The sequence below is a fragment of the Mobula birostris genome, chromosome 13 (genome assembly GCF_030028105.1).
Source record: "Mobula birostris isolate sMobBir1 chromosome 13, sMobBir1.hap1, whole genome shotgun sequence".
Taxonomy (NCBI): Eukaryota; Metazoa; Chordata; class Chondrichthyes; order Myliobatiformes; family Myliobatidae; genus Mobula; species Mobula birostris.
In genome coordinates this window covers 10800940-10816595 of record NC_092382.1, presented here as the reverse complement: position 1 = coordinate 10816595, position 15656 = coordinate 10800940, and positions in this window count along the sequence as shown.

Below are 15656 nucleotides of genomic sequence, written 5' to 3'. Positions count from 1 at the left end.
AACTCGCCGCGAGTTTTATAAAATGTTTATTCTGGGTGAATTTCCAAAACGACGAGAATAGAGCTGCTTAATTGCTTCATCGGCGACAGTGAGGGATGGACTTTCAATACCAGTATCACTGTGCCTGAGTAGTACAGGCATGAAATAAAACTGACGTATGAAACTCCCTCATTCACATTTCTAAAATAAATGAGCCATTAGCGTTGTTCCGTCACCCAGTCACGCAATTAACAGGCAATTCCTTTCGACAGAAGTGCAGAAGGACGGCTCGTTCCCACAGATAGCGTGTACCCGGTGTCCTCCTGTGCGGACATTTCGATTCACAATTATTCCATGACATCGAGGCAGCGGAGAGGATTTCAGTGTGCAGCGCTCCCTGCTCCGAAAACAATGGGATTAATATTGTCAGCGCCTTCCGCCCATGACTGAGATGCGGGGACTGGACAGGTGTCTGTGGAAACAAGTAGCGAGAGAAACACCTCGGAACATCGGAATTAACTCTCAGTTCCTACCGTTTGCAGACGTGACAGCGGCTTACCGGGAATTCCAACGGCTGAAATAACTGGGTGGTAAATGTCTTCAATCCGCCAGATTACTGGATAACCCATTTGAGCGACGCAGTGAGCGCTATTACTCTGAATTTCACAGCTCGGCAAAACACTCTGGGCTGACGTACTGCAACAGGCTCTGATTTATACCGGGGATTATTCTCCAGTGACAAGTTCCCACCTCTTTACATCACCTGCAGTGTCTCAGGTGTAAATTCTGTGGGGATGTAACAGGAACACGTCAATATCATTGGCATTACCACATTCAGATCCCCCTGTGTAATTCGACCAGAATGTGCAATGAGACCAATAAGTGAGCAATGAGGATCTCTATTTCTCTATTTACAACATCCCGCAGTTGTATTGGCAGCGGTCACGACTGTTCCCATCTTCCCACCTGAAACTTTCACTGTGTTTCTCTTTCCACAAGTATTCCGGAATAGATGTTAACAGCATTTTCTGCACTTCTCACTGTCACACCTGCTGTTTCATCTACAAATAGATCCGGTTTCCCCTCAGTGTGCTCTGGATCCGGGGACACATGAAAACCCCTCCCACTCTCCTCCTGCAGACTTTCATTTTATTTTTACTCAGCAGCTCCAGTTTGGCCGCTCAGGCCCAAACCCACCCCATCCTGTCCCACTATGTGCTCTCAGATATGAAGCATACCCGCTGTGTACACAGACACAGACACCATCAGACCTGGAGGACAACGATGTTTACGTCATTTTAATCAGCTTTTCCATGATTATGTTTATTTCCGACATTTTCAAGTTCAGAGCTGTCCATGGTCCCTCCCCCCCCCCGGCCCCCATCTCTTAAACCGTCTTCTCTGTTGAATCTACCAGCGGAACAGTTGGATGCTGAAATACTGTGGCGTTCAATTAGCCGCGGGAATATAATGGGCTGATAAGACCATTCAGTGCCCTGTGAGTTACGAGAGCAACTATCAACACGTTTGTCTCTGGTGTAAATACCGGCATGATTCAACAGAATATCTTCTGCCAAGTACAGATTCCACTCGGTACACAGAGGTCTTCATCTGCTGTTTTAACATAACAATACCCGAGTCCGTGACATTCCCTACAAGGTGCCCTTGTAGATATAAATGCAGGACAGCCAAGTGAGGTCACATCATCAAATGAGGTCATATTAGAAACCATTATAATCACATAGACACACAGACACATACACTTCTTCTTCTGTTGTCTATCGAAATCCGATGACGATGTTCACTCCATTAACGGTGAGATCTTTGATGACTATACTGTCCTATCCTGGACCCACAAGCTCTATTGCAGGTGGGACGTGTATATGTGGTAGTTGTGCCAATCATGGCTGCATTTCTCCCGGCTCTCTTCTGCTGTCTTCTGGTTGTTCTTTCCATCTCTAGAATACGAACCCCGTCCCATAACAGCTGTCACCACGTGTTACGGTCAGCAGCAACATCCTCCAGGTCCTCGGGTCTGATCTTGCACTTCCTTAAAGCATTCTTCATCTCATCCTTACAGTGCTTCTTCAGCCCTCCAGCTGAGCGTCGACCATGATGTAACTGGCCGTGTAACACTCTGCGGGGTGGCCGACATGGGGGCATCCTTATCACGTGCCCCAGCCACTGCAGCTGACGCTGGGTGATCACGGCCTCGATACTCCTGCAGTTGGTCTTTACAAGTATTTCAGTGTGAGGCACCCGCACACGCCAGGTAATTCCCAGGATGTGCTGGAGGAAGCTTATGTGGAAGCGCTCCAAGAACTTGATGTGACGGCTGTAGGTTACCCAAGCTTCACAGCTATAAAGGAGGATGGTGACACAGACCGCTTGGTATACGGCGACCTTTGTGGAGGGACGAAGGCTCCTGTGCTGAAAGACTGTACACGGAAGTCTCCCAAAGGCAGCTCTCTCTCTCTCTCTCTCACACACACACACACACACACACACACACACACGCACACACACACACACGCATACACACACACACACACACACACACACACACACACACACACACACACACACACACACACACACACCGTATAACCATATAACAATTACAGCATGGAAACAGACCATCTCGGCCCTTCTAGTCCGTGCCGAATTCTTACTCTCACCCAGTACCGGCGACCTGCACTCAGCCCATAACCCTCCATTCCTTTCCCGTCCATATATCAATCCAATTTAAATTTAACCGACAACATCGAATCTGCCTCAACCACTTCTGCTGGAAGCTCGTTCCACACAGCTACCACTCTCTGAGTAAAGAAGTTCCCCCTCGTGTTACCCCTAAACTTTTGCCTTTAACTCTCAACTCATGTCCTCTTGTTTGAATCTCCCCCACTCTCAATGGAAAAAGCCTATCCACGTCAACTCTATCTATACCACTCATAATTTTAAGCACCTCTATCAAGTCCCCCCTCAACCTTCTACGCTCCAAAGAATTAAGACCTAACCAGCTCTAACTTATTCTTAGACGAAACAGCCTTACATCAAATGGTCGCCAATAATGGACAACATTTGTCTCTAAATGAGAACAAAAGGCCATTCCCAAACATTTGAGACAGATTGCTAAACTGTGGAATTTAGCTTCAATAAGTGGCGCATTCACCTAGTAGTCACAAACGAGTCTGAGATCACATTAACTCCACTGTTAAAATAGTATTCTGCCAGACAAATGATGCTTTAAAGATCAAACATCATGCATTAACGTTTGAATATTTCTACTTTAAAGACATAGGAGAATTAGGCCTTTCAGCTCATTGCACATTTCATCATGGTTGATCCATTTCCTTCTCAACCTCATTCTCCAGCCTTCTCCAGATAAAGTACTTGTCAATAAAAATGCACTTTGTGGCCTAAATACAAGTAGACTGAGTATTCCGTTAATATTCTTGTTATTTTCTTGATAAAACAATTCAATTCACAACTTATTAATTACATAATGTTTAGCAGTGAGTTCACAGCAGGCTGTACATAGTAAATACTATTTTCAATAGAGAGGACAGTTTTCTTCACAACAAGAAAGCAGGTGAACTTGCTGATTGGAAATTCTTTTTGCTAAGTAGAAGTTCTCTTGAAATTGGTATTTAACTGTCATGGGCACAGTCAGCTGGGTTCTTTCACGTTGACAATTCGTGTTCACGGTTGTCCCAAGTGTAAATGAGGTACGACGCCACAAATGGAGTGCACACACAGAGTCTCTCTCTCTCTCTCTCTCTCACACACACACACACACACACACACACACACACACACACACAGGCAAATAAATACCAATGCATGCCTTAAATTATTTCCCTGACCGTTCCTTCCTCTCCCCTCACTGAACCCGTTAAACAGGGTATTTTACGACTGATCGGACCATCGATAAAGTGACAGAAGAAGCAGAAGAGATATTTAAACAGCCGCAGTACCATGTTGCAGAAACTAGAGGAAGAAAATGAATCGTGAGTTGGGAGAATATAGTGTAATTGCTCAGTCTGCAGGAGAGCAAAGTATTTATTACGCAGCAGGCTTCAAGTTGAGAATGAAGAGAGAGTTTATGTGCATTTCACATGAAATGAAGAACTAGTGAGAGAGAACGACAGCAGTGTAGAGACAATCAACCAACGGGAGACATTCAGTCGGATAATATGAGACTGCTGGCTTAAATTTCTATAGATTGTCGCCGGTAAAATGTTGAAGGACGGTTCCGTTTGTAGCCACCTGTCTCTGGGGCAATGTGAGAGTGCCGGGCTCATGTTGTAGACATCAGTCCCTGGTTCAGATTGAGAGTGTGGGCTTCTGTATGTGTCACTCTCTGGTTCAGTCTGAGAGCACGTATTTCATTCTCTATATGTCAGTCTCTGCTACAGTGTGAGAGTGTGGGTTTCTGTCTGTATCTGTCAGTCTCTGTTACACTGTGAGATTTTGGGGTTCATTCTGTATCTGTCAGTCTCTGCTCGAGCATTACGTGTGTCGTCTCGGTCCTGTACCCTTGATCCTCTGATTCAGTGTGAGCGGGTCTATTTTCCTCCTTCTTTCTCGCTGTTCCTCAAATTCAGTAAAAACTCCTAAAATAGATTCTGTATTCCCTGAGCTATTTTTAGAACAAGAGTCTCCTGCAGTTGGTTTATGTTAAAATTGTGAGAGAGACAGTGCACCGATGAATGATGACGGTTGTATGGAGCAGTCCATCCTGTGTAATAGAGTCATATGCCAAACAGGCCGTTCGGCCCGTCATCATTCTGCATGAGATTCGTTGCTAAAACAAATAGAGCCAATCGAACAGCACCTGATCCTTAAATTTCTATGCTTTGGCAAAACAATCTCTGAAATGTTGAATGAAAATAAGGAAAATAAATATGTTAGTTAATTTAATTAAATAAGAGGACAACTAAATTGATAAATTTATCAAAATGAAGCGCACAGAGGCAGCGAGTTTCATGTTCGAGCGGCATTTCGCTCAACAGTTCTGAATTGCGCCCTTCACCGTGTATTCCCCACTCTTTGCTGATTCTGTCACGTATTCCTCAATGTGCACCGGACCATGAATTACTGAAGTTATTTCCCACTCATAAATAATATAATATTCATTTCGATTTTCTTATGACAGCTTCGGACTGCTCTGCAATATACCATGCATTTTTCATTGATAAAATTGTGACAGCCTTCTCCTGTGCAGCGCAGAAAGAGTTTGTGAGCGGGAATGCGAGGGAAGCTCAAGTTTCACATTTGGGATCATCCAGAGCTACACACTGCAGCACGCGCTTGACCGAAGAATCCTGAGGATGTGACGTCACTGATTACGTCACTGCACAGCTGGGAGTGTTCCCCTCGTCAGGGACAGGGTGTGCGGAAGTGTTACTCCTGTATGGGACTCCATATGAGTCCTATATTACACCCATCAGTGCAGAAGAACAGATCAATGGGATGAGTGGACAGAAGATGATGAATGGACTCATATTACAATGTGAATATAATCCCTGGACATGTTGGGATCGTGAGAATAGTGGAGTACAGGAACAAGCCCTTTGACTCATTCCTTCTGCGCTCGACAAGATACCTAATGAGACTAAACTCTGTTGATTGTACGTGATCCATCTCCATTCATTCACTGCATGCTCATGTGCGAAGCCAACATCGTAAACAACAACGTATTACCCACTGCCACACTTCAAGTCGTCACTTTTTATTGTCATTTCAACCATAACTGTTGGTACAGAACATAGTAAAAATGAGACAACGTTTTCCAGGACCGTGGTGCTGCATGAGACAATACAAAAACTGCACTGAACTACGTAAGAAAAAACACAAGAACTACACTAGACTACAGACCTATCCAGGATGTATAAAGTGCACAAAACAGTGCAGGTACTACAATAAATAATAGTAAATAATGAAAAAAACACTTGACTGATTATCCAGACACACACCATTAACTGTGCAGAAAAAAAACAAACAAACGTGTCCCGCGCATCTCCTCGAAGCCAATGTCCACTCGCGATAAATGCAGACCATCACGCACTTGATATTTCTATTTTGGCCACAACAATTCACCTTCTAGGCTTCTCATAACTCTATCACCTTCTGCATGATCTCCCCTCAGTGCTCAGGAAGAGGAGGTCGAGGGCCCATCCAACAGTCCTCTCGTTGACGGACCAGAAGTGGAAAGAATGAGCAGCTTCAATTTCATTGGTGTTAACCTCTTTGAGGATCGATCCTGGTCCAAATATATTGATGCAATCTCAAACAGAGCACGACTGCGGCTATAGCTCATTCAGAGTTTGAGGGGAATTGCACATTTCGACAGATATACCGTGGGGAGCATTCTAACTGAAAGCACCAGCGTCCGCTATGGAGGGGCCACTGCACAGGATGAGAATAGACTGCTGGAAGACGTGGACTCGGAAGGCTGTATCAGAGACACCAGACTCCCAAGCACCCAAGACACCTTCAAAAGACGATGCCTGAAAAAGCAATATCCGTCAGTAAAGAGCTCACACTCCACACCCTCCCTCGCCTAGCGGGTACGGGGGCCCGACGACACACACTCAAAGTTTCAGGAGCAGCTTCTTTCCATCCACAATCAGATTTCCGAATGGAGAACGATCCGTTGATGAAATTTTCCTCTGTATTTTTCTTTCATTCTGCACTATATGGCTCCCAATCCTGGTCCTGTCAATTTAAGATGTGTGCGGACGTCTCCGTCATGTATCCGAGAATATTCCTGGGAATATTTCCACCGGGAAGGAACCTCAGACCAGGTTAGACTGGAAAAGCTGTTCTGACTCGTTCTGCAGCACAGAAGCCGAAGAAGTGTACAAAGTTTGTTGTAAATCTAGTCAATAATAAAAGAAGAGCTTACAAAAGGTTGAAAAAGCTAGGTAATGACAGAGAGCTAGAAGATTATAAGGCTAGCAGGAAGGAGCTCAAGAAAGAAGTTAGGAGAGCTAGAAGGGGCCATGAGAGGTCCTTGATGGACAGGATTAAGGAAAACCCCAAGGCATTCCGGAAGTGTGTTAAGAGCAAGAGGATAAGGAGTGAGAGAATAGGACCAATCAAGTGTGACAGTGGAAAAGAGTGTATGAAACCGGAGGAGGGAGCAGGGGCATTTAATGGATACTTTGCTTCAGTATTCACTACGGAAAAATGATCTTGACGATTGTAGGGATGACTTACAGCGGACTGGAAAGCTTGAACATGTGGATGTTATGCAAGAGGATGCGGAGGTTTTGGAAAGCGTCAAGTTGGATAAGTCACCCGGTCTTCTACAAAGCCTACAGCAGCAACGTTCCCCAAATCATTCAACGCTAAATCGGCGATTGCATTGTTGCTGCTTCCTGCACTTGTGCTGAGCTCGTCGATTTATTCAACTTTGGCTCCAGCTTCCACCCTGCCCTCAAATTCACTTTCGACACCTCTCTTCTCTTTCTCCATCTCTGACTCCATCTCCGGAGACAGTCTATCGACTTGTATATTTAACAAACCTACAGAATCACATTAATCTGGACGGTACCTCTTTCCACCCTGTTATTTGTAAATAATGGCACCCCTTCTTTCAGCTCCTCCGTCCCCGATGTATCTACTCCCAGGTTGAGGCTTTTCATTCCAGAGCAACTGAGATGTCCTCCTTCGTCAAAGAACGGGGCTTCCTCCCCTCCAACATTAACGCTGCTTCACTCACATCTCTCCCATTTCACGCACATCTGCCCTTGCACCACTCTCCCACCGCCCCATCACGGATAGAGTTCCTCTGGTCCTCACTTACCACACCACAAGCCGCATTCAGCACATAATTGCACGTGACTTCCACCACTGCCGATGTGATCCCACCACCAAGAACATCTTCCCATCCTCATATAGACCCCGACCACTTCTGCTTTCTGCCGGGATGACTCCCTATGTGACTCCCTTGTCGCTCCCCACTGATCTTCCTCCTGGCGGTTATTATTGCACCTGGAGCAAGTGCAGCATCTGCCCTTACGCCTCCTCCCTCAGGGCCCCAAACAGTCCTTCCAGGTGTGGTGACACTTCACCTGCGAGTCTGTTGGGGTCATCTATTGCATCCGGCCGTTGAGAGCTCCTAGATATCAGTGAGACCAACGTAGATCGGAAACCTCCCCCCCCCCCGCCCCCCCCACGCTCGTCAAGCACCTGCCACGAAAAGCGGTGACCTCCATTTCAATTCTACTTCCCATTCCCATTCTGACACGCCAGTCCCGTGGTTTCCTCTACTGCCAAGGCGGCGACACATAGGTTCGAGTACTGACTCCTTGTATTCCGTCAGGGTAGCCTCCAATATTATGGCATGAACATCGATTTCTCTAACGTCTGGTCATTGCCTACACCCCCCCCCCCACCCCGACAAACTCTTCACCATTCCGCATTCATGTCTCCCTTTCACAACTTTTCTTCTAACCTGATCATCCCCACCCTCTGGTGCTCTCCCCTACCCCCCCCCCCACAAACTCTTCACCATTCCCCATTCATGTTTCTTTTTCACAACTGATCATCCCCACCCTCTGGTGCTCTCCCCTACCCACCTCACGTCCCTCTTTTCCACGGGCTTCTTTCTGCTCGATTCAGATTCCCCCTTCTCCAGACCTTTATTTCTTTCACCAATCAATTTCCCAGCTCTTTACTTATAAAGTATAAAGTACTTCACCCCTCCCTCTCTCCCGGTTACATCGATCGACTGCCACCTTAACTATTTCCTCCCCTCCCACAGCTTTTTAATCTGACTTCTCCCCTCCGGTACCGATGAAGGGTCTCAGCCCGAAAAAACAGTGATTTTCTACTCTTTTCCACAGATGCTGCCTGGCCTGCTTAGCTTCTCCAGCATTTTGTGTGCGTTGCTTTGGATGTCCAGCATCTGCAGACTCTCTGGTGTTTGGTATATCCGTTTGAATTTATTGACCCGCGCCTCCACGGAGCCGACGAAAAGACCGGCATAGCTCGGACCCATGCGAGTGCTCATGGCCACACCTTTTGTTTGCAGGAAGTGGGAGGATCTAAAGGAGAAATTATTGAGAGTGAGGACACGCTCCGCCAGACGGAGGAAAGAGATGGTGGAATGGAAGTCGTTGGGTTTGGTGTCCAGATAGAAATGGGGGAGCTTTGGGAACATCATGGTGAGGGCTGATGTGTATAGGGACTGGACATGGGCCAGGGCACCTGAAAACACTGAAAAGATCCCAAACGTGAGAGCTGTCATAGATGTGTATAGGAAGGGAATGAACCATGGGGGATGAAACTGAGTCAGGTTATACAGATGGGAGTTCAGTGGGGCGGAACAAGCTGTAACAGGCATGTTTGAGGCTATTGGGTACGAGGTAGAAACGGGAGTCGCCGGGGGCGGGAACTGTGAGGGTGTTAGAGTGGAAGTTGATCCCCAGAGCTAATAAGGTCAGTGATGGTATGGAGACAATGGCCTGGTGCTCCGTGGTGGGGTCCCGTTGGAGGAGTAAGTAAGAGACGGTGTCTGAGAGATGTCGCTGGGCTTCAGTAAGGTAGATCGGTCTGAACGCAAATGTCTGAATTTTAAAGCAATAGTCAAGCACTGATTGCACCTGAAACTAGAAGTGAATTCCGGATTTTGCTACACGTCAAGTTATAAATATTCTCATAGCGATAACTAAACTGAAATTACAGCTAATCTAACCTTTCTGCAACTTTGTTTTTGGAGAGGGCAACGTGAAGCAAAGTGACACAACATATTGAGGAAATTCGAGAGCATTTTGGTATTCAAGTGAATGGAAACGACTTGTCACTAGTTCAATGTTTTTAAAGTGAGGTGGCAATTCTGGATTGCACAGAATGTTTCCAGAAATTCCGAGTTAGACGAACGGGCAATTTAAAAGTTGGGACTCGATCATAATATGTTGCTCTACTGATTGGGACGTTTATGTAAAGTGATGTGGAATGACATTAAATTGTCCGTTTAAGTGGGCATAGTTCACTGTCAGCACGTCACTTTTATTTTCAGATAATACTGGGCAGACAGACTTAAGAAAAAAAAATAACTGAATTGGCTATGTTTCTGACATACTTCGTATAAAGAGCAGCAAAAATCTTTACGATTTTTCCCGTCTAAAAGTGTAGTACTAATTATTAGACAATCTGTTCTGTTCTTGCTTATTTTAATATAACGGCGGTCAATGTTTTACGAGAACAAGGACAGACGTCCGGATTTCCAGACGCGTCACGCTCTTTTCACGATAGCCTGATAACACATGCAGCGTGACAGAGAGTGACCAGAGTGATTGTGATCGAGTGAGAGAGAGGCATCGAGCTTTTGGAAATACTGTGCAATGTGAATTTCGCGTCACACACGAGCATACAGAAATATTTAAATAACTTGTCAAGGAAAATTCGGTTAAGAAAAAAAAAAGGTTGGTGAATGACGTTTTTGATCCGAGGTTTACAGTTTAAAATCAAAGAACAGGTTTTGAAGACTTCAGAAACTGACGTGATGTGACGTGGAATCAAAACAAGTTCCAGTGGATCATGAGACTACAGCAGCAGAATTAGTCGTTCAGTGAATCGATTCAATTATATTGTGGGCTTCGACGTTTGCTGAAACTGGAAAGGTTCAGCTAGACAGAGAAAAGAGCAATAAATCTCCCGGTTACATGCTGGTATAGTAGGCAAACTGGAACATTAAATAAAGGGAAAACTCTGAACAAGATGGAAAGAGAACGGATGTCGAGATGGCAAACGCGACTGGGTCACTCCAAAGGTTTGGATAATGCACATTTCCAGACTAGATCTCTTTTTTTTTCAATACCGGATATTACAGCGATATAATGCGCAAGGTAAAACACATTTTTCAGGAAGGAAATATCCAAGCAATCTAATCTATATTAAAAAGTATTTTTTTTCTGAAATGACGGAAAGGCGGAACTGCTGGGAACAGCAATGTTTTCCGGAAGTTCAACTTATATTTGTTGAAATGGGAAAATTATTTCACCCTTTCAACTGAGCGGTACAGACTTCGAAAATGTTTCCAAACTAAAATAGCAGGGTAGAGTAGAACAATTTTCAACTGCTCTCTGAATTTTGTCTGGGTCACTCCGTAAATAAATGTATTCGTGCAGCTGCTGAAATTCTGAATCACAGAACCCCAAACTGTGCCTGAAAAAGCCGAATAGACATTTCCAGGTCCGTGTAGAGGCATCGCATGAGAATGAAGACCAGAGTGGTTGTCGCCCAGCAGAGAAGGAAACTCGCCGACAGGCTGAAGAGCAGAATGATGGATTGTCTCCGACTCTCCATCTCCGGATCTCGCTGTTTCCCGAAATTTCCCCGTCCCTTGAGCCGCCGCCGGACTCTGCTCGCCGCCAGTATCTGTCTGACGGTCAGAGCATTGAGGGTCAAAATGAGGAAGAAAGGAAGTAGCGGATTTAACAGACGGTCCACCCAATAAAACCCCTCAAACTCTTCGGTGAGAGGAAGTGCGGGTCTACCGAAACAGACCCAGTTACCGTTCAAAAAACCTGTTGTTTCCATATATAGGAAGTAAAATGGGATTTTTTTAAAAACAGAAACCAATAGATACTGCGCCAATCACCAAATCCGCAATTTTGGGGGTGCAGTATTTTGTTTTAAGTTTAGCAGAACAAATGGCCACAAAGCGATCGAAAGTGAAGGTGACAGTGAACCAGACGGAGCAATCAACGGCCACGTGACACATGACGTAGTGGACAAGGCAGAACGGAGCGTTGTCCAGGACTCGGTAAAGTCTGTACGCTTCACCCATCTGGTAGAACAGGACTTCGATCATCAACACCATTAGATCCGCCGCAGCCATCGCCACCAGGTAGCGCGTAACACATTTGGAGAGACCGCATTTTCCTCGGCGGAGAATGATGATTGCAACAAGGTTAACTACAGTGAAACAAAAAAAAAACCAGAAATAAGAATAAAGAAAATCAAGCGCGTTTTGCATAGAAATACAGCCATGATTTGTTCACTTGAAATAACATCCATCGTTTATCCTTGCTGGACATTATCAGCGGAAGTAAAGAACACCTGTGTTTATGCGGTTTGTTTGAAAACCTGACCGCAGCATAAAGCGCTTTACAGTAAGTAGCACATGCTGCATTATCTCCTCACGATCACAGATGCAGCAGCGATGAGTAGAGTCCAGGAATGATAGAGCACAGAAACGCGCCCTTCGGTCCAATATCTCCATGCCGACCGACATGGCCATCTGAGCCGGTCCCGTTTGTTCGCTTTTGGATCACCTCTCTCTAAGGCTTTCACATTTGTCAGACTGTCCAGGAGTATTTTAAATATTATTAATGACCCTGTAAACACCGATTAAAATCACATCAGCAGTAGCTGAGAGCAGCGTGAGGTCTCTGCTTCTGCATAAGTAACCGGAAGGTACTTACCCGGGATACCGACAATTATAATCACTGTGTAACAAATAGTCCTCTCATCAAGCATTGTTAATCCAGACTGTTAGTATTTACAGTTCTGTTCGGAATGTTCCCAATTTCTAAATGTCATAAAAGTTGTAAATAGCCAGTAAATATACTCATACAGTTATGACAAAGCCCAAATAGCAGATTTCTTTTGCGCCTACTGGATAAAACTCTTCACCGATCACACATTGTTGAGAGTCCACCGCGTCTGAATGTTTCTGTCCTAAATGTAGCTGAAGCACAGAATGACATTCTTTTATAAAATAATCGGTTACAAAATGATGAAAACAACTCTTACATGGACTGGTGCTAATTACTGCTAATTAGCAATTATTTCTCTACTGCCAATGGGGAAATAACACGCCTTATTTCATTGAACTGGACGCAACACCAGTCTTAAAGCCTCAAGAGACGGTCGATGCTGGGATTGCAACACCAAGTACGATGTTGTCAAACTACTCCGGCAATGACAGGACATTATCTGAGCATCACTGGTGGCGACAGTAGTCTGTAATCCTGTTGTTGAATCCACCTCATCAGCGCTGATTCCACTCCAACATTGCGAGTGGAGTCTCTGTCTTGTTATTTCTCTGTGATGGCGCACCTTTAATATCATTCACTTACTCTGCTCCGGTGATTTATTTCTGGAGATTATACATTAACATTATTTTTTTTTCTGGCGCAAACCCTCAGTGTTTGCACGGTTACTGAGTCAGTAGCAAACACAGATGTTGGGAAGTATGCAGAGCGAAATCCAAACCAATGACCCCAGCATTACAGACGTTATCGGCTGCTGTATCAAAGACAGAGAAAAATAGAAAGCATTGTATCAACACCAGTTTAAATGCAAATAAGTAACAGTAACGACATTACAGTCACCAGAGGATTTTCGAAGTTGGAATTCAGAAAGAAATTGATTCAGGGGAAAATTGCGTATTAAGCTGTTAAAGTTACGTATGTCAGTGTGTACCTCTTATATATCCATAAGACCATAAGACCATAAGACAAAGGAGCAGAAGTCGGCCATTCGGCCCATCGAGTCTGCTCCGCTATTTTATCATGAGCTGATCCATTCTCCCATGTAGTCCCACTCCCCTGCCTTCTCACCATAACCTTTGATGCCCTGGCTACTCAGTTACCTATCAATCTCTACCTTAAATACACCCAGTGACTTGGCCTCCACTGCTGCCCGTGGCAATAAATTCCATAGATTCACCACCCTCTGGCTAAAAAAAAATCTTCGCATTTCTGTTCTGAATGGGTGCCCTTCAATCCTTAAGTCATGCCCTTTCGTACTAGACTCCCCCATCATAGGAAACAACTTTGCCACATCCACTCTGTCCATGCCTTTCAATATTCCAAATGTTTCTATGAGGTCTCCCCTCATTCTTCTAAACTCCAAGGAATACAGTCCAAGAGCGGACAAACGTTCCTCATATGTTAACCCTCTCATTCCCGGAATCATTCTAGTGAATCTTCTCTGTACCCTCTCCGACGTCAGCACATCCATTCTTAAATAAGGAGACCAAAACTGCCCACAGTACTCCAAGTGAGGTCTCACCAGCACCTTATAGAGCCTCAACATCTCATCCCTGCTCCTGTACTCTATTCTTCTAGAAATGAATGCCAACATTGCATTCGCCTTCTTCACTACTGACTCAACCTGGAGGTTAACCTTAAGGGTATCCTGTACGAGGACTCCCAAGTCCCATTGCATCTCAGAACTTTGAATTCTTTCTCCATTTAAATAATAGTCTGCCGGTTTATTCCTTCTGTCAAAGTGCATAACCATACACTTTCCAACATTGTACTTCATTTGCCACTTCTTTGTCCATTCTTCCAATCTATCCAAGTCTCTCTACAGACTCTCCGTTTCCTCAGCACTATCGGCCCCTCCACCTATTTTCGTATCGTCAGCAAACTTAGCCACAAAGCCATTTATTCCATAATGCAAATCGTTGATGTACAACGTAAAAAGAAGCGGCCCCAACACGGACCCCTGTGGAACACCACTGGTAACCATCGGCCAACCAGAATAGGATCCCTTTATTCCCACTCTCTGTTTCCTGCCAATCTGCCAACGCTCTATCCACGTATGTAACTTTCCCGTAATTCCATGGGCTCTTATCTTGTTAAGTAGCCTCATGTGTGGCACCTTGTCAAAGGCCTTCTGAAAATATCTTATAATGAATACGTATAACATTTCCTACTCGTGCTGTGGAGTTTGAAACGGTAAAGTGACGGACAAAGCCGATGTTGAATCCACCTGAGGGACATTTAGATACTGAAACACTGTTTTGTTCAATTAGCTGTAGGAATACAATAGGCTGCTAAGGCTACCATTCACTGTCCTGTGGGTCAAGAGCACAACCATCAACACGTTTCTCCCTGGTGTGAATACCGGCATAATTTAACAAAATACTTTCTGCCATCTATAGATTCCATTCCGATTCTTCTCATGGTTGAACCTAAAAATGCCCGTATCCTTGGCATTCCCTTCGCAGTGCCCTGCAGAAATAAATGCAGGACAAACAAATAGGGCCACACCATCCCATAAAGACAGAATAGGTAGGCTTTGGTTCCTGAGGCTTCAGCGAGCAGAGACTGAGGAAGAGCTTCACTCCAAGTGAGGTAAGACCGGGTAAGTTCCTTTAATAAATGTAATTACCTTAGGAGTGGGTAATGCAGGCAGCAGTTAGGGCAGTTGAGTGCTCCGTTTACAGGATGTGGGAAGTCAGGGCGAACACGATTGTCCCTGATTGCTGCACCTACGAAAGGTGCATCCAGCTGCAGCTCCTCACAAACCGAGTTAGGGAACTGGAGCTGGAGCTGGATGAACTTCGGATTATTCCGGAGGCAGAGACAGAAATAGAGAGGAGCTACAGGGAGATAGTCACCCCTAAGAGTCAGGAGACAGGTAGCTGGGTGACTGTCAGGAGAGGGAATGGGATTAGACAGAATGAGTACAGCACCCCTGTGATCGTTCCCACCAATAATAAGTATATCATTTTGGAGACTGTTGACGGGGACGACCTACCAGGGACAAGTTGCAGTGGTCGCGTCTCTGGCACCGAGATGGGACCCTCAACTCAGAAGGGAAGGAGGAAAAAGAGGAGAGCAGTAGTGATAGGGGATTCGATAGTTAGCGGGACAGATAAGAGGTTCTGTGGAAGAGATCGAGAATCCCGGATGGTCTGTCGCCTC